The sequence below is a fragment of the Schistocerca cancellata genome, chromosome 2 (genome assembly GCF_023864275.1).
Source record: "Schistocerca cancellata isolate TAMUIC-IGC-003103 chromosome 2, iqSchCanc2.1, whole genome shotgun sequence".
Classification (NCBI taxonomy): Eukaryota; Metazoa; Arthropoda; class Insecta; order Orthoptera; family Acrididae; genus Schistocerca; species Schistocerca cancellata.
This window is the reverse complement of record NC_064627.1, coordinates 252,744,405-252,769,662: the sequence shown is the minus strand read 5'-3', so window position 1 is coordinate 252,769,662 and position 25,258 is coordinate 252,744,405.

Below are 25,258 nucleotides of genomic sequence, written 5' to 3'. Positions count from 1 at the left end.
AATTCAGCTGAGATTATCGCCATTCCTTTATATTTATTACGCTTGTAAGTTGTGATGTAAGAGACTGCTGCCACCTGGTGGTATCCTTATACACTGTATAGTCCATTTGACAATTTCCCGGCAGTGTGCCATCAGTGGTTAACACGGATACAGCAGACAATATTTCATGAGCCAAACTTATATGATCAGAAACTTTTGTGCTTGTTAGACACAAGCATTGAATTACTATGTAAGTTCGTTGCACTAGTGCGTCTTCTTTAATGACGTGTGTTCCACCGGGCATGTTATGTTTTATTTTAGGTTTTGACGTTGGATTTTCCACAACCGTTTTTACTTATTTTGCAGTTTTTCCCATATATTTCCGTGACCAAATGAAAGTGCACTACATAGAGTGTCACAACGACCTTTGTGTGTAGATGATATGTAAGGTGTCTATTAGAATTCCTTCTTTAAATCGAACAACGATTATCAGACTGTAAAGAAAAAGATTTGTAATACCTTTTCAGATCTGAAGATGGCTAATTAACTTGCCGAAAGTAGTTGTCTGTATATGTATTTATTGGGATCTGGGCAAACAAACTTCTCTAGTATGAAGATGACATTACTCAAATATATGGGTCGCTCTCCTGCTGATACTGTCAGGTGACCAATTTATCAAATAAAACTAACCTAAGGACAGCACACAACACCCGGTCATCACGAGGTAGAGAAAATCCCTGACCCCCCGGGAATCGGACCCGGGAACCCGGGCGTGGGAAGACCAATTTATCACACTGTAGCTGGATACCTTAAATTTACACACTCAATAGTCAATTTTTTCCTGTAATTAGGTATCTAATGACAGAAAATGAACTTTAGAGGTCTGCGCGGATGCGGATATCCGCGGATATATCCGCGGATATCCGCGGTATTTGTTACTTGGCGGATAAAATCGCGGTCGGCGTGGATATCCGCGGGTCATCTGCGGATAATGAGCAAGGCATCTGCCCAGTACGTATGTTGCAATGTTAGTTGGAAACTTCAAGTCTGTTGACATTCTTGGAATCTTGAAAGGCCCGGGTAGAGTGACCGATGCAGCCGTGCCCAAGAGACCTGCGCCTAATCCGTTTCCGCGACCGTGTGTTTTGTGTGGCCTGTGAAGTGCTCTCTGGGTGGCAAACCTGCACACTGTCTACCAGACAGGTGCCCGTTGCAATTTTCCGCTGCCTTCAGTTAGCGCTTTGTAGTGACCGAGTGACAACGTGCAAAAAAACTGTCGGTAAATGATGCAATATGCCAGTAACAGTTTAAAACCATCGTCATTTTCAGCTGCCTTGGCACAAGAATGGCTTGGTTCAAATGGCTCTGAGCACTATGGGACTTAAATATCTGAGGTCATCAGTCCCCTAGAACTTAGAACTACTTAAACCTAACTAACCTAAGGACATCACACACGTCCATGCCCGAGGCAGGATTCGAACCTGCGATCGTAGCGGCCGCGCGGTTCCGGACTGAAGCGCCTAGAACCGCTTGGCCACCGCGGCCTTGGCACAAGAGCAGCGAAAGATAATTGTTTTTATACATGTATTTTCATCATTTAATACTATTACATTGAATTTTATTTTTTTAAATAGCGTTTCCAATCTCACGAGACCCGAGCCGCTACTGTGTGTGCTCCGGAGCGCCAATGCTTTCCTGTTTGGAATGGTCTGCTTTAGAGTAGGTATAGAGCATTTCCTGTGATTGAAGAAGTCAAAAGTAGTTAAGTTGTCGCAGAAATGGCACCCTAACAATAACTATGTCATTACATACCATAATTCTAAGTACTGCTGTCTATTACTATTAATTACTCATTCACACCTTAAATATATGCGGATGCGGATAAGGAACTTGCGGATGCGGATTGATTGCTGCGGATGCGGATGCGGATTAGGACCTTGCGGATGCGGTGCGGACGCGGATTGCACTTTTCTTATCCGCGTAGACCTCTAGTTATAGTTACCACAACACACTTAACATCACCATAAATGTTTCTAACATAAATGAAGACTATGCCTATTAACATATGTAACTATATCTACAAAGAGCAAATAAGGATGTGAAAGAAGTAAGAAACTCAATTCCTATAATGCGAGAAAACTTCGTTGCTTTGCGCACCATCAGAATAATGTCAATGGAGAGAATGCCTAGTAAAATTATAGAATATATGGAATGCAGTAAGGAGCTAATTAACTACTGAAGGAAGCAAAGGATGGTCACATCAAGCTATTCCTCCTTTATTCCACAACAAAACCAAGTGTAGGAATAGCATCTGACCGAAAGAGTACGAAGAAGATGGGAAGTGTATCGTCGCAGTTATACAAGGAAGTCAGTTCGGCAAAGAAATTATAAACACTGGGTTTAGTGCAAGATGAAGGAAAAAAAAACAACGGATGCTCAACTGCTTTACGTAGTTTGGAGTGGAACGAAGTGGGGAAAAAATAATTAAAAATATAATAACAGAATGGGTCTACACAATATAACTAGCTTGTGGAAAACGTAAATAGCTTGATTACTACTCGCCCTAACAGAGCCCTGTCTTCTCCTTGGTTTGCTGTTCCTTTGCCCTTCTGTGTGTCTTACATAAGTTACCGCATATTCATCTCCCGAGGGAATCTAGCGGTGGGAACGGTTTTAAATGGCGCGCAATTCTCACGACCACAGACTAGTGAGCTGCCTGCAAACCTGCCATGCCTTGCAGATTTAATGAGTCTTACATTACGTCCTTTGTTCACGTAATACCTTCAGTCTCTTCTTATTTTCATAACGAATAAACCGGCATACTACATTCACACTGATTTCCTACGTACCTTGTAGAGACTAGTTTTCTCCCTCACGGAACGTTTCCCCAACATTTTAATTCATATGTCTTGGTGGGTCAGTGGTAGAAGTGCCAGATTACTGATCCAAAGTAGTGGGATCAATTCCCAATCAGTCCTAAGACATTTATCTTTTTTTTTACGTCTGGTAATGTTTTTTAATGCGTAAAATGCCTCGGCTGGGACTAGGCACCAAAATGTAGTTACCTACAGCTGACTGGGAACCAGCTAAAAGGTCGGGGGGAAGGCAATGGCATATCACCTCTAGTCAGGCGATACCTAGTGAAACCCTGGTAACAAACCAGATTTCGGGTTGATGACAGCTTTCCCTTTCTACTCTTATTTTTTTTTTTTTGTCACGGATGGTGTCTCTCTCTCCCTCCCTCCGTTCCTCCCTCCCTCCATCCCCCCCCCCTCTCTCTCTCTCTCTCTCTCTCTCTCTCCCTTCCTCCCTCCTTCCCTTTCTCCCTCCCCCCCTCTCTCTCTCACACACACACATTGCCTGAGGAAAGGACAAAACAAGATTTTCGGGAGGTTTCCCGAGGCTCCAAGACAAATGCTGGGCCCAGTAAATACCTTATATTCATTGTTAACTGGGAATCCTGATGCAACAGTTCAAGCTTGCCTTGTAATTGGTTAAAAAGGACCGAGAATATCATGAGATAGATCTCACACAGCTTGTTATTCTTCCACTGCGAGTCGAGAACGAAAAATAAAAATGGGCCCATTCCACCAAACATTCTCAATTGATATTGTAATAATAAGCAGGCCAGGCCGCAATAAATATTTTATTTTCATTGTTAAGTTTTTTCACAACTGACAATTTCCCTACCAGAATCGCTTCTCATCTACAAGGGCTCGCCTCGCGCTCATAAGTGGGAAATGAAAGATGTAGAACAGTGCGCGCGCGCCTGTGTGTGTGTGTGTGTGTGTGTGTGTGTGTGTGTATTACATATATCTCAAGTCATATACTTCGCTGAGTTACACATCATATACGTTTATGGTGTTCACACTGAGCATTCAACACTCAAATTTATATCTTGAGGAGGTGATGATTTTCACGTTTTGAATACCTTTCAAAAATCGTGATTTGGTACGATAGCTGTGTGCCACTTCTTAACTGAAGCACTAACTGTTTCGACCTAGCAACTGCCCATCCTGAGACATTTGATACCTGAGGACAGTCTGTTGTTTTCCTGCAGCTGGTAATGGCATAGTGAAGGAGTGGCACACATCTGCTGTACCAGATCATTATTTTTTGAAACCATAACTTTGTGTGGGACGTAGCGTCTTTGAAATTTAATAGAAGTAATTTAAAGCCCCTAATTACGACCAAGGTTTTTGGAGAGTTTCTTATGCTCATAAGGAAGTATTTCCAACTGCGAACCCCTGCTCCCAGTTCACTGTGATCTGGCTGAGAGAAACTGAGCTCAACTGTGGGTTGAATCTCAAGCAGGTCGCTCTTCCTTCAGGGTGGAGAATATCGCAAGAAACATCAAACTCAAGACACCAAAAATTTTAAGAAATGCGGTTTAAACTGGAAAAGAAGCGCTGCTCTTAGAGCTATAATCTTTTCTATTGTCAATAAAAATTTCAGATTGCTGAAACCGAAGAAAAATGCTAATTGGTCAACCGTTTCTACGAAAAACAATATATACCACGCTCTTAAATTACTTCAAAATATGTCTTTCTTTTTAAACTCTTTTATAAGCTACCTGACAACTGAATTATTGCCACTACTAAATACTGCAATAAGTTATTTTACCTTCTGTGCTAGAGCAGTTCGACATTTAACTCTCGCTTACTTGTTGTCATTTTTTTTTTCAGGTTCCACCCGTGTTAGACTGTCGTCATCCTCCGATTTAGGCTGCTGATGACTACCTTGATTCGTGCGTCGAAACAAATACATCACCCTCAAACTCTCCATCATGGTGGAACGCAGGAACGCGTCATGCTATGTGCCGAAATTATAAATAAATTAGCCTCTGTCTGCAAGGATGATTATCAATTTCTTTGCCGAAATATCGATTTTAGGATGCGCCTTGTGCATATGCATCTAATTAATGTTATGTATAATTTCCACGGGGTCACAATTTGTTGCCATCGCCGACTAACAATACATGCAACAACACCGCACTAAATCCACACCTCAGTGATCATCAGCAGACTAGCCTGTTGACCATTGGCTGTATATATATACGAGGTTGTTTTGAAGATGAGGCAGCTAGTCCCGAAATCGATATACAAAAAAGAAACTGAAACCTACCCTTGAAGACAGAGGATAATTTATTTATAATTTCAAATATACCGCCAAAGATTTAGTTCTAAGCTTTTCTGGTCGAATGATATTTTTTTTGTACGGTCACTTCAACCTAATGAGGAATTAACAGTCGTGCGCATCGTTTGTCTACGTATGGTATAAATTTGGTTTCGTCAATATTCGTATTTGAATTTGTGTCTCTAACAAAGAGAAGGCGTAACCTTACGTATCTGAGAAACGACTTAAAACTCGCGGTGAGCCGAATCAATGGCAGTTAGTTCAACCCACACGTTCATCGTGGCACGATCCACTTCCATCTCGCAGCCTATAGCACGTAGATTTTGCATGAACTGTTGTGCAGTGGGATGTTATGGAAAAATACACTGTGTAAAGTGGTGCATTAAGTGTGGAAATGGAAAGTGGTGAGGGGATGGCGGTTTATCCGTCACGTGAATTGATGAAGCTCTCGAAAATATCCAATAATCGAGTTCTGTTAAGTACAGAAGCTACTGAAAAGAAAGGGGTGAACTGAATTCTTAGAAGCATTACTTCGCAGAATTTCGACGGTGGCTAGCCGCCTCACGCTATCCTTCTATTTTTCCTTCTGATCGTACCCTGAGTATCAATTTTGCTGATGAATCCATATGAGCCATGGTCGATTCTTTTGAAATAGCTCAAAGCTATAGGGAGAGCGCGTTCTCATTATGGATATCAATCAAGTTTACCATTGCTACTTTGGATGCTGAATTTCTTAACAGTTCTACGTCTGACAAATATTCGGCAGTATTCCACAGTGTTGCAGATAGTTCAGTCACTCCGTGTTAGCACAAGTTTCACTTTCCTCGAAGAAAAGTCTGTATCGAACATCTCTACCGTTTTTGACATCGAGACTACGATACATTCTGAGTTAAAAGGTCTCTCCTTCATAGAACACTGGCAATTTCCATACGTTCCCCATTGCTCACAGCAACTACTTAGCTGCTGACTGAGTAGTACCTTTGACGAGTGAAGGTGGACGTCCACTTACCGTGAATTTTCCCTAAACCAATGAAGGTGAATTCCAACGGTTCCTTTGAAATGAACACTGTCGATTTGCATCCGTGGGTTTTTCCAGTCTGAGCTTGGTCTTCGCCCCTAATGACCTCAATGTTGACGGGGCTCAAAACCCTTAAATTTCCGTGTTTTCTCCTGTTTTAGGATCTTAAGAACTTACGACAACTACTCAGGCCAGATTTCAGCAAGACAATGTACGACCATGTGCGCCGAGGACTTCTTCGATGAATGATGTATACCACAGCTTTTTTGGCCGAAACTTGTGTCTGTCATGTAGCCAGCCAGAGATGCCTCTTCCGTGTTTTGCCTGTAATTTGTTTGTCGCTGGCCGGTAGGAATTACTGGAACTATTGTTGATACTGTGCACCTTGCATGCTGACACCGTTGAGGAATACTGTCCAGAGACATATTCAAGGCACAAGTTTCAGAGCATTTCGTTGCAATGTGTGGGTAAAGAGCCCATGGACAGTGCTCTGATGTTAACAGTCTCTGTAATTCGTAACTAACGTGTGGTGTAAAGCTGATTTCCGTCACACATAATATTGTAATTTTTAGTTTTCAGACAAGTCAGTGTACTTAGAACTAATATTTCACTCGGCAATTAAGTGTGCACTGGTTTTAAACTTGCTGCCAGATTTTACTGTATGCTGGAGCGGGGATCAGACACCTTCCACGGAAGGGTAGGCATCGTTTCGGGACTCAGTTTAAATCTAACAAGAGGTTTCGTGTTAGTATTTTAGTTTTATACAGAATTCAGTTTGGAATGACGTCTAGTCTACTAAAGTTAGTATTCTCGTATAGTGTACCGCTACGTTTCCGAAACTTTTACCAGATGACCATAAAATCTGCTAGATCATGACAGACGTCAGCAGTGAGTATTCCTTATTTCAAGATTTCGATCACATTTATTTCATATATTTTCCCTGGAATTAAATTATGTCGGCGAAGAAAATCAGAAAAAAAGCACAGAGCTTATGTGTGCTCGATTAAGTTTCGATTATTTCGTAACTGTTATTAAAGAAGTAGATTAATTTCACGTCATTTTCTGAATGAAAATCCATACTCCGTAATTATACCCTCACTAACAGGCATCAGACATCTGGCCAAGGAGAAAGTACAAGGAAATAAAGCATCCGTTCTTTCATGTTTCGCATGAACCCAGTTGAATTTTAAAGGCGAAATGGCACTTAAATACGAAAGTATTGGCGTACAGTAACCAATTTTCATTTTAAATTATAACTGGATTAATTTATTATTTTCGTTTCAATTGAATAAGGTAATGCTGCTGCGATAATTATGCAGCGTTTGTTGACAATCATCTCATTTTTAATTTAAAATTTGCATTAGTTTCTCGCGCATCTGTATTGCCGTCGGGCACTATTTTAATTAAAGATTCAGATCTACACGCCTTGCTAATAAGTAGTGCCATCGTAACTGACAACAGTGACGTTCAAAATTCGGCGGCCTTATTGAAAGTATATCACCACGCCCAACAAGGAATTAATAAATCTCAGGAGACACTGACTTATTACTGTCTAACACTGCCTTTAGCCGTAATAATGGTTTCAATTCAACGAGGATCGGAGTAAATAACTTTTTTGAGGTATGACACATCCCAAAATAAGTCACTCATTGATGATTAGATTCTGAGGAGATATCAAACTGTGAAGATGTCGGATCCGTATTTAACCCGCTGTTTTAAATAGTCCCAGACATTTCCAATGGGATTAAGATCGGCTTATTTAAGAAGCCACTCTTTTATATCCCGCCTGGAAAGGGGCGCGTGGGTCTGCTCCTGTAAACTGAAGGGTAGGCCGTAGGAGCAGGAAAAGGTAAAAATCTTTCGGTACTGCTCTTATAAATGGTTTTACTATATCACAATATTAACTGAATATATAATAACGTGAATACCTATCTTTGCACTGAGGAGCACGTAGGTGCGAAGCCGGATGTATGAAGTTACACAGTTACAAGTAGTGATTCGCCCAATTTGAAATAAAAACAATGTTGCTAGGTCTTCTCCTCGGCATCAAATGGGTAGAATCTACAGCGGCGCTCGTAGAGCTGAACAGTGCTGGCTAGAGGGCTCTGTCGTCGGCGTCGGTGTCGTAGTGCCAACCTACAAACTTGCACCTACGCCGTGCCATCGTAGCTATCGATACCACACACTGTAAGTTTCTTAGAGTGGCTGAATGTTTGTCAAACAGGGAACATCCGAGTGCTGCCCTGTGATCACGGCTTTTGTCATCTTGGGAGTGTCCACAGATGAAGATGTAAAAGCAAAAGTAACATTTAGTCACTGAGAATGTTGCAATAAACATGCCCGTTCCTGTTAATGAATGCGTGGGCCGGGGTCATGGTGCCAAAAACACTTGCATAACATTACAGAAACAACTGCGAACAGAACTACACCCTCCACACACTTGTTAAGAGCCTCTGTGTGATGTTGGTGCATTCGACCATACATTCTCTGAAAAGAGGCAAAATCGTTGTTGGGATTGAACCACTATACAAACCTACAGTCAATAAACGATAATTCTGCCGGTGCAGATAGTATACCAATTAGGTTCCTTCGGAGTATGCTGATACAATAGCCCCATACTTAGCCATCCCATACCTGGAGACTGGAAAGGAATTACCTCGAAGAAAACGGCCTATTAACACACAGTGAGCACGGGTTCAGAAAGTGACGTTCTTTTGAAACACAACTAGCTCCTTACTCTCGCGAAGTAATGAGTGCTACCGTCAGGGGACTGCAAACTGATTCCATACTTCCACATTCCCAAAATCTTTTGATACCATGCCTCACAAGCGGCCTCTGATCATATTGCGTGCCTGTGGAGTATCCTTTCAGTCTTACGATTGGATTCGTGATTTCCTGTCTGAAAGGTCACAATACGTAGTGATCTATGGATCGTCATCGTAAACCAGAAGTGAAATCTGACGTTCTCCGAAGAAGTATTATACGTCCTCTGCTGTTCCTAACCTACGTAAACGATTTGGGGGCAATATGAGCAGTGATTTTAGATTTTTTCCGATGATGGTGTCATTTGATGTCTTGTAAAGTTTTGAATTGCAAAATGACTCGGACATGATATCTGTATGGTGCGAGCGAATAATGAAAGGCTTTAGCTTTTCCACATGTGTACTAAAAGAAATCCGTTATATTTCGGTTACACAGTATATCAGACGAATCAAAACACTGTAATTTAACTAAATCATGTACCTATGAATTACAAGTACGAACAGCTTAAGCTGGAACGATCATACTGATAACGTTGTGGGGAAGGCAAGAGGACTGCATCTTTTTGGCGGAACACTTACAACGGAACCTCCCCATCGCACCCCCCTCAGATTTAGCTATAATTTGGCACAGTGGATAGGCCTTGAAAAACTGAACACAAATCAGTCGAGAAAACAGGAAGAAGTTGTGTGGAACTATGAAAAAATGAGCAAAATATACAAACTGAATAGTCAATGAGCAACATAAGCAACATCAAGGATAATATAGTCACAGGAGTGCCGTGGTCTTGTGGTTAGCAGCTGCGGAGCAAGAGGTACTTGGTTCAAGTCTACCCTCGAGCAAAAACATTATTTACTTTATTTTTGCAAATTTATGATCTGTCCGTTCGTTCATTGACGTCTCTGTTCACTGTAATAAGTTTAGTGTCTGTGTTTTGCGACCGTACCGCAAAACCGTGCGATTAGTAGACGAAAGGACGTGCCTCTCCAAAGGGAACCGAAAACATTTGATCCAGGAAAACACGTCTGATATATTCTATACGACACTGGTGACGGCATGTGCGTCACATGATAGGAATATGTTGTCGACCCACCTAACTTGCACACTTGGCGAATGGGTAAAAAGATTCTTCTACCTTGCCCGATTTAGGTTTTCTTGTGGATGTGATAATCACTCCCAAAAAAGTGATGAAAACATAAGTGTGTGTCACATAAACTGCAACAAATGAATGCAACAGTTTCACAGTCGCACAGTTTTCTCTGTGCTCTGTCAAAACATATGTTTTTAACGTTTTCCAATTTTTCCGTGTGTAGACCGTCAAATCCTGCATATGTCCAAGCAAATCTGAACATGTCCTGGAATTTTGGAGAGCGAAATTGATTATGTGTGAGTGCCTGAACTCTGATAATTGTCTGAAAATAAAAATTTAAACTTTTTACTGGAGGGAAGACTTGAACCAAGGACCTCTTGTTCCGCAGCTGCTCACGCTAACCACGGGACCACGGCGCTCCTGTGACCACATTATCTTTGATGTTGTCTATGTTGCCCATGGACTACTCAGTTTGTATATTTTGCTTATTTTTTCATAGTTCCACACAACTTCTTCCTGTTTTCTCGATTGATGTATGTTCAGTTTTTCAAGGCCTATCCACTGTGCCAAATTATAACTAAATCTGAGGGGGGTGCGATGGGGAGGTTCCCTTGTTAGAAGTGTCAACAGGTCTACTAAGGAGACAGCTACACTCCGCTTGTCTGTTCTTCACTGGACTGATGCTGGGCGGTATTGGTCCTCACCATACAGGATTGGATTCAAAGAAGGGCAGCTCGTTTTGTACTGTCGCGGAATAGGTTGGAGAGTGTCACGATTATGATAGATGAGTTTGGGTTGTAATAATTAAAACGAAGGTATTTCTCACTACAGCGAGATCTTATCGCAAAATTTCAATCACCGACTTTCTCCTCCGAATGCGAAAGTATTTTTGTGTCGCCGACCTAAATGGGGAGAAACGGACATCGTAATAAAATGAGAGGATTCAGAGCACGGGAAAATTTGAATGTTAATTTTTCCCGCGTGCTGTTAGAGCGGAACGGTAGAGAAACTGCCTGAACGTGGTTCGTATAACCTTCTTCTAGGAACTTAATTGTGAACTGCCAGGTAATCATGTAGATGTACTGTCTAGTTTCTGTACTGTTTGGCCCAGTGATGACATGCAGCTTCATATGTCACACATTTTCTTCCTTATTTATTTCTTACACCAAGCAGTAACAACAACCTGAATGGTCTTTACAGTGACAACAACTGAGGGTCAACAAGTTAATGTCACAGACAGTTAGTGAAAAAGTGAGGACGACGGCTGCATTTTTACAGAAAGGCTTACTAAGTTTAGAACTATACGGAGACTTTAGACTGTACTGAACAACAGCTGTGTGTAGAAGATGAGTTATTCTAACTACGTGCTCAATTTGTACGATAGGTGTCAGTATATAAGGAAGTTGCAACCATTTACTGATTGCAGATTTCGTACTTCTTGCGTGATTGATGTTCAACAAGGCTACAATCCGACATCTCATTTTTTTTTGGAAATTTGAGGTAAGGTCTTATGGGACCAAACCGCTAAGGTCATCGGTCCCTAAGCTTGCACACTACCTAATCAAACTTAAACTAACTTACGCTAAAGACGACACACACACCCATGCCCAAGGGAGGACTCGAACCTCCGACGGGGAGGGGGGGGGGGGAGCCGCGCGGAGCGTGACAAGACGCCCCAGACCGGGCGGCTACACCGCGCGGCGACAGTCTCACGATCAGGTTATCCCGACAAGATGGTGAACGACCACCGCCTACCACGAGATCGAATGCCACCTCGTGGTGTTATGGACACGGGACGTGGTAGGGAGGACCTATAAGCGAAGCAGGGAAGACTGGGGAGACCTTCTAGCGATGATACGGGCTGCAAATGACACGCGCGATTTTGACGAAGGGCAAAATGTTATGGCCCGGCGCCTGAGAACGAACATCTCGGAAACGGAGAAGCTGGTCGGCAGTCGGCGTGCTATTGTGGTGAGCATCCACGGAGAGTGCCTGAAGGACAGTGAAACTACGACCAGGTGGCAAAGCGTTGGACGTCCACACTTCGTAACACAATATGGAGGCCGTAGGGTTCCCCACTCTGTAAGGCTTGATAGGCAGCGATCCGTGCCAGATTGCTGCCGACGCTGTCCGCCAGTTCATCTATGTGTATAGAAAATAGTAGCGATCCTATCACAATTCCCTGGAGCACGCCTGATGTTACCCTTGCTCTGCTGAACACTCACCCTCGCGGACAACGTACGGTGCTCTATTACCTATGAAGCCTTCGAGCCGCTCACATATCAGGGAACCTATTCCACATGCTCGCACCTTCGTTAACAGTCTGCACTGGGGCAGATGTCAAAAGCTTTTCGGAAATTTAGAAATATGGAATCTGCATTTTTCCTTCATTCAAAGTTCGCAGTATGTCATGTCCCAAAAGGACAAGCTGAGATTCGCACTCAGCCATAGTTTCTAAAACCGTCATGATTTTTGGACATACGTTTTTCGGTCCCTAGGAAATTTATTGTATTAGAACTCAGAATATTTTAAGAATTCTGCAGTATACCAATATTGGTTTATAATTGTGCAGGAGTCACCTGCCCTTTTTTCCAGTCTCTAGGGACTTTTACTCTGGACGAAAGATTCGCGATAAATGCAGGGCAAGTAAGGGGAGAATACCGTATAGTACTTTTTATAAAAGCGAAATGGGGCTCCATCTGGACCTCGTGACTCATTTCTTTTCACCTCCTTCATTTGTTTGTCTACACCAGGGATGCTTACTACTTTGTTGTTCATACGAGACTCTGTGCGATGGTCAAACGACGGTACGTTTGTACGATCCTCCTGCGTGAACCATTTCTTAAACGCGAAAAAGAAACAAAGGCTAATTAGCTTCAATATCTTCCAAATCTACCTCCTCGATTAGGGTCAGCCGGCCGGAGTGGCCGTGCGGTTCTAGGCGCTACAGTCTGGAACCGAGCGGCCGATACAGTCGCAGGTTCGATCCTGCCTCGGGCATGGATATGTGTGTGATGTCCTTAGGTTAGTTAGGTTTAATTAGTTCTAAATTCTAGGCGACTGATGACCTCAGAAGTTCAGTCGCATAGTGCTCAGAGCCATTTGAACCATTTGATTAGGGTCACATACTATATGATGTGAAGCAGCTACCGTTTCATCCTCTACTAATTTCGACGTTCTGATGCACGATGACGTAGCGTGGGTCTGTTACTACGCCGATCAGTCAAATGTTAGCGTCTTGACCGTGCGTCATATGTCCTTACGAGGTTGACTGAATGCTGTCGCTGCCCTCCTACCAAAGGTATATCCCTGTAGACATCGGGAATCGAACAAGAGTCTCCCGAACAAGATTAAAGCTACTGAATTTTTTTTCGCCGTAGTGGACTGCAAGTAACAGGTGGAAATATGATATGTGTCCAGTAAGTAATGCAAAATTTTTTTATCAGCCAGTATAGACTTTAAAAAATGCAGAATTTGCTCGGGAACATTGTGGAACATTCACGCTGAAGTTCCAAAAGTTTCATTAAGTTCCGGCAGGTGCGGCGCTACACCTGACCTTCGAAATGGCATTTGTAACGTATGTACGTTCCAAGGAGAGAGGTGTCATTGCGTTTGTTTTGGCAGAAAATCAAAGCATCGCACATATTGATAGGCACTTGCATAATGTCTACGGAAACATGGCAGCCTTCAGGTGCACGGTGTTTCGTTGGGCAAGACGTCTGTCATCACCGCAAGGTCGCGGAAACCTGTCCGATCCCCCGAGTTCCGGCCGGCTGCACACAGCTGTGACTCCTGCCATGTTAGAAGGCGCCGACACACTCATTTGAGATGCTCCACCGATCACAATCAAACACATCGAGGCTTGACTGGATGTCTCTGTTGGTAGTACAAACATTCTCGTCCATCAGTTGGCGTAATCAAAGGTGTGTGCCCGTTGTGTTCCCCGTCGCCTAACAGACCATAAAGAGAACCAAGTACAATTTTTGCGGAACTGCTTGCACGTTACAAGGCTGAGCTTTACAATTTTTTGTCGAAGATCGTCACAAGCGGTGAAACATGGGTTCATCACTTCGATCTGAAACGGAATACATCGAGTGGCACCACACCACCTTTCTTCCAAAGAAATTGTTCAACGCCGATAGAGTCATGGCGACTGTCTTGTGGGACTCTTAACGGGTTATTCTATTTGATGTCATCCCTCATGGTGCAACGATCATCTCTGAAATGCACTGTGATACCTTCAGGAAATTGAAGAAACGACTTACGCGTTTTCATCACCACAAAAATGTAAACGAACTTTTCCTTCTCTATAACAACGCAAAGCCTCACACAAGTCCACGCTCCCGAGAGGAACTCACCAAACTTCGTTGGACTGTCCTTCCTCAAACGCCTTCAACCCGAATCTCGAACTTCCTGAATCCAATCTGTAACGCCCAATGAAGGGTGATATGGAGGTTATTGATGCAGCAAGACGTTGGCTCCGACGTCTACGAGTACAGTGATAATATGAGGGCATACAGGCCCTCTCACTAACATGGCATAAGGCAGTCACATTGAATGGTGATTATGTCGAAAAATGAGGTTTTCTAGCCAAGATAGTGGGGAATAATAATATGGTGTGTTGTTTCAGCAAAATAACGAGTTGCATTACTTACTGAACGCCCCGTCATAAAAGGACGTGATTTACTGACAAATGATGTGACAAGTAGTTAATCACTGTACGAGTATTGATAATAGATTCGGGCCTCATAAAACACACGTCACAATAAAGGATGTACAAACACCAACAGCGCTAAGTCCGCAGCGCGTGGTCTGCGGTAGCGTCCTCGCTTCCCGCGCCCGGATTCCCGGGTTCGATTCCCGGCGGGGTCAGGGATTTTCTCTGCCTCGTGATGACTGGGTGTTGTGTGATGTCCTTAGGTTAGTTAGGTTTAAGTAGTTCTAAGTTATAGGGGACTGATGACAATAGATGTTAAGTCCCATAGTGCTCAGAGCCATTTGAGCCTTTGAACCAACAGCGCAAATGATCACAAAGGTGCCGAATGGCATCTTATGATATACTATCCCAATCCTCTTGCGCCTTTGTTGAAATTCGGCAACGGTTCTGGCAGGCTCAACAGGCTGCAAGGCCAGCGGGACTCAAGCAAGCACTGTTTCTCCTGAAGTTAGCGAACAGTGGTATCTACTGAGGCATTACTTTCGTTTTGCCTCAGGTTACAGTAGGAAGTAATTATGTTTTCTATATCGAGATGTAAGATTTCCTTTGATTGCTAGCAGCTTCAATACTTCGCTGGGTGAAAGGAATATTTGACGCATTTATTTATTTCTTTTCATCATTTCACAAAGAGGTCACACGGCGTTTATATGTATACTCCTTGTTTCATCCTGTATGAGTGTGCATGGGTATGAATGGAAGTCAAATGTAGCGGGAGCATGGACCAAAGGGAACAGTTTAAGGGAATAGCAGTCATTGCCAACATTACAAGAATAACGACAGGTAGACCAGAGCAGCAAGCAAAGATGAAAACAGGCACGAGGGTAGGTTACAAAGTTGGTGCGGGGGTAAGGAGCCTTCCCACCACCGCGTTTGAATAGGAACGTTGGGCGGATGTTGGCGCGTGGAGAGCTCTGTGGGGCTAGCCATGAGACGGACCGGACGCGAGAGCAGAGCAGCTCGCAGATTTGGTGAGATAAAAATGACCTAATGTGGCTAAAAATTCACGACAGGGTATGCTCATAGCACGCATTCAACATATCTTCATCGGTACAGGTTAAGGTTTTAATTTATTTGCAGTAGTTTTCTCGGAAATGTGTTTGTAAAATTTTGCTTTGTGGTAGTGAGCATGCAACAGGAACCATCAGTTCATGTAGCTATTTCCCGAGTTATAAGCTTCACTTTTAGCTCAATGAGTGCAGATTGCGTATCAGATGGTAGATCGAGAAATTTCTGTCGTGAAATTTAATTATTTTTGGTACTTTCTTTGCGAGTCCAGTTCTCACTTCATTTTGGCGCCGACAGTACGTCATTTTTCCCCAGAATCTTTTCCTTGATAGAGGTTTTCTACCTCCAGCATTTCCCTCCCTTAAATTTCTAGTAGTGTAATTCATGCATGATGATACGTGAGTCTTAAAGAATGAATGACGATTATCTCGCTAAAGACGGTGTGGCCCACTTACTTTTTGTGCTATTATGAAATTATGTGTCATATATTTTTTGTGTTATTATGAAATTGAGAGGTTTAACGCTGATTCAGACATAATTTTTGTAACTGAAGAAAAATTCTAATGTGTCGTCTTCTAAAGTTTTCATAAAAATAGAAAATAAATCTATTAAATGAGAGTCAGCATTTCAGTTAAGAAATATTCCCCCAGTCACCTGATACATGAAATGGGTAGGATGTATCTTATTCAGTTCAATTAAACCTGGGAAGCCTTTTCAGTTCGATTTTCTATAGTTAATGAAAGACAGAAATAATCTGCAATGTGAATTTAGATAGGCTACCAGCTGCTATAGTGACGGCTTTGAGTTCAACCACCCCAGAACGTGTTATCTTAGACAAACTCGCACCAGTTTCCGTTGCGCACATTTCAAAAATAATTAATTTGTTTATCACGTTAATCAGTGTCAAACAGTGCTCTACCACCGCAGATTTATTAGGCTGTAAGAGCCGGGTGTACCTGCGGTGCTTAATGCATCTCTCCTGGACAGGACATGTCGTCAGATCGATGTTTGAACGGCCGCATTCACAGGGGGTTTTGTAAAATCCAGGCTTCCGAAGCACAAAATCATCTTTAACGGAACTCAGGAGTGCTGCTATCTTTGGTGCAGGGCGAAAACTCACATTCACTCCATCCTATTTTTGACGATAGGCTTTCCAAGTATGGTCGAAAAGTGATCGATTTAGAACTTTCCTTGTCTTCTTCTGATTTTCTTGTACCCACACTTGGTTTCATTAAAAGGACGGAGCAAGTGCTAGAGCGTCAGTCACCTCGGCTCACTCTGAAGATGGCTGGACGGTACTCAGCCGAAATATTACAAGAAGAAGTTGAATTTATGCGACTGCACGCCCGAAATTTTATGGATCAGTCTTTGCGCCGCGAAAATATGAAGATGCAATACAGTTCCTCAACGTGCACACATTCTATCCAGATGCTACTCAACACAGTCTTTCTCGAGAGTGTACCTTTTTCTTTCTCGGCAGTGTATTTACGGACGTTGCGCAATAGCAAGTAGCAGTTACACACGACACGCCAAGTGATTACTAGGGGAGAGGGGGAGGGGGCTGAGGAGGGGATGACGGTTTACCAGTCACATACTGTTTTCCCGACGACGAATTCGCGTGACCACGACGCGTCTGTATCAGATGGTGTGTGTGCTGCGTGATCAACATGCGGCCAACAAGAAAACGAGCCAAGGTGAGCCGCAAGGTGATCACGGAGGCCGGGTGTCGGAAAGTCGGCAGCTCTCTTCCCACGCGTAGTCCTCCACCGGAGGAGGCCCGGCCTGCCAGTCTGTTCCGGGCGAGCGGCCGCAGTCGAAAGCGTCGCCAACCAGGGCGACGAGAAGCGAGAAACCGCACCGCACCGCTCCGCACCGGTGACGCAAGCCGAGCTCGCAGACACGCCTTTTACTTTCCGCGCTTTGCCAAAAGCGAACTCCCAGGCCAACACCGTTGGCAGCCGCTTCGCGCTGCGCTAACCTGTTGCGCAGTCACAGGCAACACGAAAGACACGCTCGTCTTCCGTTGTCACAATGTCACGACAGCAGATGTCTCGTTCAGCCGACTCCCTCGCTTCCCAAATGAGTCACTGGAAAGTACGATGAACGTGAATACGAGGGGCATTTGAAAAGTCCGTGCAAAAATAAAAACTACTTATGTGTTTTGGGTAAACCTTACTTACTTTTCGACATAGTGTCCTTTTAGACTTATACACTTTGTCCAATGCTGTTCTAATTTGCACCGTCTCTGATGACCTCGTTGTCGACGGGACGTTAAACACTAATCTCCTCCTCCTCCTCTAATTTGCTGACCCCTTCCGAATAATAGGAATTGTCCAAGTTTGCAAAATAGCTACTAGTTGCTGCAATCACCTCCTTGTTTGAATAAAACCTTTGTGCCACCAGCCATTTCTTCGAAATTGGAAACAAACAGTAGTCCGAGGGAGCCAAGTCTGAAGAACAGAGGGGATGTGAAACGAGTTGGAATCTTATTTCCAATGATTTTGCGACCACGACTTCTGAGGTGTGAGCTGGCGCATTGTCGTGATGGTTTTTGCGGTCCAACCGCCGGATTTTTCCTTGCAGCTCGGTTTTCAAAGGGTCCAATAACGACGAATAATATGCACCTGTAATAGTTTTACCCTTTTCCAGATAGTCGATGAGGATTATCCCCTGCGAATCCCAGAAGACAGTTGCCATAACCTTTCCCGCCGAAGCAGTGGTCTTCGCCTTTCTTGGGGCAGTTTCTCCCTTCGTAATCCATTGCTCAGATTATTGTTTGGTCTCAGGAGTGTAGTAATTTATACATATTTCATCCACAGTGACGAAATGACGCTTGAAGTCCTGCGGATTCTTCCTGAACACGTGCAAACCATCCTTGCAACACTTCACACGATTCCGTTTTTGGTCAAGCGTGAGCAATCGCCCAACCCATCTTGCGGACAGCTTTCTCATGTCCAAATGTTTATGCAAAATATTATGTACCTGTTCAATCTCACGCACCTTAACTCTTCTGTCATCCATCACCATATCATGGATTTCATCAATGATTTCTGGCGTCGTAACCGCCACAGGGCGTCCAGAACGTTAAGCATCACTTGTGCCCATATGGCCACTCCGAAAATTTTTAAACCACTTATAAACTGTTTTAATCGAAGGTGCAGAGCCACCGTAATGTTTATCAAGCTTCTCTTTAGTATCCGGAGGCTTTTTGCCTTTCATAAAGTAATGTTTAATGACCACACGAAATTCTTTTTCGTCCATTTTTTGACAATCACTCGACTTCCTTGATTCACACGAACGCCGAACACAAAGAAATAGATCAATATGTCTGAAACTTGGTATGCGTTCTTTCCAAAGATGCGCCGGCCCTGGAGGCCGAGTGGTTCTAGGTGCTGCAGTCCGGAACCGCTACGGTCGCAAGTTCGAATCCTGCCTCGGGCATGGATTTGTGTGATGTCCTTAGGTTGGTTAGGTTTAAGCAGTTCTAAGTTCTAGGTGACTAATGACCTCAGATGTTAAGTCCCATAGTGCTCAGAGCCATTTTTCCAAAGATGCTACTAACTAAACACGACCTCGATACGCGCCGGTGATCCCATCTCTCGGACTTTGCACGGACTTTTCAAACGCTCCTCGTACTTTGATCCCTCCATTCCAATAGATACTCGTATAACTTTTAAAGGGGAATCAAAAAGTTCTCGTTCGAAGACCGTACATTCCAGAATCGGTATGGCAATCAGACAAAATTGCCGCGAGAATTTAGGCAATAATCGCAAGATACCCATTTGCTAAAACACGATGTCCTGCTGTGTGAAGACGTCCGTAACTGCCTGCTACATGTTCTCATCCTACAGGAATCGTCCACCCTTCAAAGTATTTTTTAAGGGACTGAACGCCTAATAGAAGCATGAGGTGGGATCACGACTATAGAACGGGTGCCTGAGTGTCTCCCACTTTAATTGGTGTAACTTCTGCGTTACGACGTTTGCGATATGGGGACGCACACTTTTGCACACCATTCCACAAAGATGGTTTTCGACAGACATGCTACGCCATACACATTCCTCATTCTCCTATGGATGTATGCTGGTGTTTGTTCAAATGGTTCAAATGGCTCTGAGCACTATGGGACTTAACTTCTGAGGTCATCAGTCCCAGCCGGCCGGAGTGGCCGAGCGGTTAAAGGCGCTACAGTCTGGAACCGCACGACCGCTACGGTCGCAGGTTCGAATCCTGCCTCGGGCATGGATGTGTGTGATGTCCTTAAGTTAGTTAGGTTTAAGTAGTTCTAAGTTCTAGGGGACTTATGACCACAGAAGTTGAGTCCCATAGTGCTCAGAGCCATTTTTTTTCATCAGTCCCATCAGACACATCCATGCCCGAGGCAGGATTCGAACCAGCGACCGTAGCAGTCGCGCGGTTCCAGATTGTAGCGCCTAGAACCGTTCGGCCACACCGGCCGGTGCCGGTGTTTATCCTTCGGCAGCCAAGAAAAGAATAATGGCACGTTGGTGCCGTTTGGACGCATTTGGTAATAACGTTCCCTTAGTCCACGTTTCCGAATTCACAGTACGCACGTCGGAAAGCCACGAAAGCCACACTAATCTCTCGCCTACACATCGGTGGCTATATTCGCCAATCGGAGTCACGCTGCGTTCCATATATTCTGCACCAACGCCCTCAGACGAGAACTTTCCGACTCTCCTTAAACGTTTTATATGGAAACTCAGTCACATCAACTCATATGCGTGGGAAAAAATTAACAAGAATACCAATTTCGCAAGGAAATTTATCAGAGCACATCATTAAAGAAAGGAAGTATCGGCACAAGCGAAAAAATGAAGCCGGATCTATAGGATGTTTACGATCCAGGTGAGAAGTCACCACCGCAGTGCCGTATCACAACAGCCTTGGCTCCTTCCAAGGCGTGGAGTAGAAGTTTCCGTCCACTGCGCTCCACGCCAACAAACCCTCTCGCCGCTACACGCTTCGAAACACCGTGGCAATATAGGCGCGCTCTATTAACAACGAGCCCGCATCTCGTGGTCGTGCGGTAGCGTTCTCGCTTCCCACGCCCGGGTTCCTGGGTTCGATTCCCGGCGGGGTCAGGGATTTTCTCTGCCTCGTGATGGCTGGGTGTTGTGTGCTGTCCTTAGGTTAGTTAGGTTTAAGTAGTTCTAAGTTCTAGGGGACTGATGACCATAGATGTTAAGTCCCATAGTGCTCAGAGCCATTTATTAACAACGAAAGAGGAGAACTTCAAGACCCTGTCGTATTACAGCACATAATCAGATTATAACAATTTACAAACAAATGTGGCAGGATCTATAGTGCTTGGTAGTAATGTTGTATCATTCTCCTGAGCTCAACGTTTCATTCACCAGGAGGAATGCTGACTTAGGTGTTTTGATGAACCGAAGGAAGACATGGACGGCTGCGATACGTGACCTGGATTTGTCGCCAGTGTGTGCACTGGTGCAGTGCATAAACTATGTTTCATAATATAAGGTATTTGGTGAAAACGGAATATAATAAAAAGAACATACCATAATATAGATCAACTGAGCAAGCAAGAGCAGTTTTAAAGACACTAACTTCATATTCAGAAAAATAGATTTTGCTCTGTACGACAATTATGATATACGCTTTCGTCATTTTCCTAAACAATTTCAGGCAAAAGCTGGGATGATACCCTCAGCAACGCTTCACTGATCACCAGCCCTGTTCTTATAAAAATGGGGTACTTGCACAGAGTCTTGACTGTTGTAGGTACAAACGAAAGGGGAGAGAAGAGGCCAATGAAACAAGCTAATAACCCTAATAAATATCCGGAAACCAATGACGTATTCATATTTAGTGCATGAATACCTTACAACAGAATCCCCAAGGATCCAAAATGAAGATATGCACTTGATGGTAATCACGTTACAGCATATGTTCCACATGGCCGTCGTCCATGTGAAGGGAGGTTTCAGCCATGCCTTACCTGTATGAGGCATGTTTCGACTAACTATTGTATCCTTAGTCGCGTAGCGTATCCAGAGAGGAAACACTCCCCCTCCCCCCCATCCCTCCCCCCAGACACACACAATAGCGTGCAGGAGGAAATAAACGAACGATTAGAAGCATGAAAGGAAAACGAGTGGGTGACAGAATAAAAAACAGGGCTTGTGGCGAGAAGGTTTGAGTTAAAGAGCTAAAGCGTGAATTACAGAAACAATTCTGGAATAACAGTAATCCAGATACTGTTTCTTACTACGATGAGTGAGGCAACAGCTGTCATTGTTTAACTTCTGAAGATGTGATCCGTAGGTGGAGACTAAAAATTAGTGGATAGCTCTTTATGCATCGACCACTGACTTCACAGCCAGAAAGTCTAAATACAACTAAGCGTTACTCCTTCACACATTGCTGACGTACGTGTCATTTAAGAAAGCGGTGCCGAAAATTTGCTTTCAAAGGCAGCTTGCTGTATTGCTGCTTGAGCTAGAGAGAATATCATGGAACAGGAACAGTGTCTATATCATTACTGCACAGTGTGGTAGTCTACCTGGAGCGGCTCAGCAAGAACCTGAAGGTGATTGCCTAAAGCATGAATCAGTGCCTGATTCTCCGACGAAGACATTTTGTTTCGTAGTCAGCGCCAAAAACGTACTCAGGGCAAATGTTCGCCTTGCGGGAATTACGACATCCTCGAGCGCTCTCAAGTCCTCCGTTCAAGGACTCTTGCCGCAACCTGCACTTGTCACAAGGCTTTCCTTTGTGTGTGTGACTTCCAAGGTGTTAGCCCTGACTTTCAGTAATCTGAGCACGAGAATGTTATATCGTTTAGCCGCTGGCGCAGTTCAGGTACCGTAAATGGAAATTTCCCTTATTTTTCAGCCTTTGGAATCTTTATCTCGCTTTCTCTGTAGGTTTTCACTGTGTGTTAGTGCGTCTATAGCATATTTTTTCGATTGGCTTTTTGATGCTGGAAACGTGAACAGGAAGGGATCCTCACAGTGTGGTAATTTACAACATCCTTCTCTACATCGTGTAGAAGGCTGGTAGATGTCAGCACACTACAAACGGAAGACAAATATTACTTGTAAGTCAGATAAAGAGCCACATGTCACATACAATATTCAGAACATAGTTTCATTAGGAGCTGCAACTAAAACCGGCTATGTAACTACTCCTTTATGAAGCGATCAAGACAGTTTTATAGCAAAATCTTTAGTGTCACATGTTCCGAGACTTTCCTGTACTTCAGAGAGGTTTACAACTTCAGTGGAGAAATTTAACACATGTTATTCGAGAACCTTGCATAAGATTCTCCCCCCCCCCACCCACACACTCACTTTAATGAAACATAGAAATTAAGAAAATTTTGTCGCCCCCTTGAAGAGTTTTGTCATACTACCAAGATTTATGGCACCTTCCAAGAAACACAGTCATCTATAGAAACGATCTCTTCTCTGATGCCAAGGTATTGTTTGCCACTGAAAGCTGTCGGATGATTGTTTGCAGTAATGCATATAAACTGTTTGGAAAAAAAAAGTGAAGCGCCCAGAAAGGGAGGAGGAAACGAAGTGAAACGTTACGAGTTGAGAGGATTTGTGATGCTACGGCGGTGATTACAAAATCGAGTCAAATTTGCAAAGAACTTGCCAGACCGAGCGTAATTACCAGTATGGTGTTGTTGGAGCCCCGCTGGCCTTGATGCATGCAGTGATTCGGTTGGGAAGGATATCAAAGAAGAAGAGGTCCTGAGGCAAGCTGTTCCACAACTACTGTAATTGGTCCTTGATATCCTTGATAATGGCACTAAGACAGTGTTGAAGTTCAAGCTGGTCGTCCAGATATCTTTTTAGGGGCAGATCTGGGGAGCTTGCTGAACATGGGAATACCTCAATATTCCGCAGACAGTTGACGGAGATACGTGCCACTTGTAGACGAGCATTGTCCTGTTGAAAAATGGCACCGCGATACTACCATGCGAGAACGCAGGACGTGCGTGGCGTATCGTTGTGCCGTCAGAGTTCCCTCAATCACATCCAGCAATAACCTGAAGTCATACTCGATGGTTCTCTATACGGCGACACCAGGATTAATACTGCGGTGCCTCTCCAATACGTTTGAAGAATAGGACCTCTGCCCAGGCTATATTCGCCAGAGAAGGTCATCTGAGGGTAGTGCAGAACTGTGATTCATCGCTGGACGCAGTGCAACGCCATTAATCAGTATATGCTTCCAAGGTAAGGCACCACTCCAAAGGCAGCTGTTTTTGTTGTGGTGTTAACTACAGCTTATGCTCGGAACGGTAATTCCTGAATCCAGCTGCTGCTTTTCTCCTATCAGTGATAAGGGGTAACACAGAATATTGCATCGAGTCCATTACTTGTTCTCAGCTGGCAGGCGCAAATGTGAAGGGCTTGAGATGTGTTAGATGCAAAATACGGCGATCCGCCCTTGCGGTGGCCAGATTTCGTCGACCGGAATCTTGACGACTAGTGTGTCTGCCACCACATTCCCGCGCAGTCCGATATCAGAACACCGTCACATCCGAATACCCCAAAAACCTGGATTCTGCACGAACAGACCTGCAGTCTATATGGGCAACCACAATGAGGCTCCCTTTGAACTCTGTCACGTGCTGATCTCACTTTGTCACACTAGTGCCCAGCATCGCCGTGTACTTGACAGTAATCAATCAACGTCTGACGCTGTTCACGTGCCTTATATATGCAACCAGGCTTGTCAACAACAATTAACACAAAAAGTAGTAATGTATTCTGACAACCGTTCCACTTGTCACAACAAATTGCAGCTATAATCACATGAACTCCCATCGGTGGTATGCAAGAGTACGACGTTACACGGTCGTCCGAGTATGTCTTCTGGACGGTTCCCTTTTTCTCAGGCCGTGTACCTGGAAAAATGTGCCCTTGGCGAAATTACCATACTCATATAGTGGCTAAGTATTCACATAAATAATTTTTTCCAGTTTACGACCACGAAAACCCGTGTTCGTATTTTCATTCACTTATTTCCTTTCAGATTATTGGGAATATATCTAGCATTAATTCCACCAAACTGTATCTTCGCAGATTCACGTATTCAGGGCATGCGGTGACTCTTCTAGTAAGGCAGCGAGACAGTCTTCTTGTTGGTGCATCGTTATGGAAGCACCGCGGGAGAAGATTCAGTTAGTGGACTAGTAGAATTGAAATCCCTATTGACACATTACGATTCCCATAGTTCCTTAAAGCACATCAGACGCATGGTTACTTCTGTGGAGCAACGACTGATTTCTTCCCTCGTCCGTTTAAGTTAAGCTCCGAAATAAGGATATACCACATTTACAAACAGCTGTTGTACGTTGGAGGCGTATGTTGTAAGTACAACGGCAAGAGTTTTTTACAGGGCACTGAACTATCGACGTCAGCTAGGACTATAGCGATGTTGTTTTTACATAAACTTTAACTGTAGCGTTTACAGTCCCAACATATGCGTCGCTAAATTGTGATTTAATATTTGGTGCAAAATGTACAGAGAACTGATACCGAAAACGTGC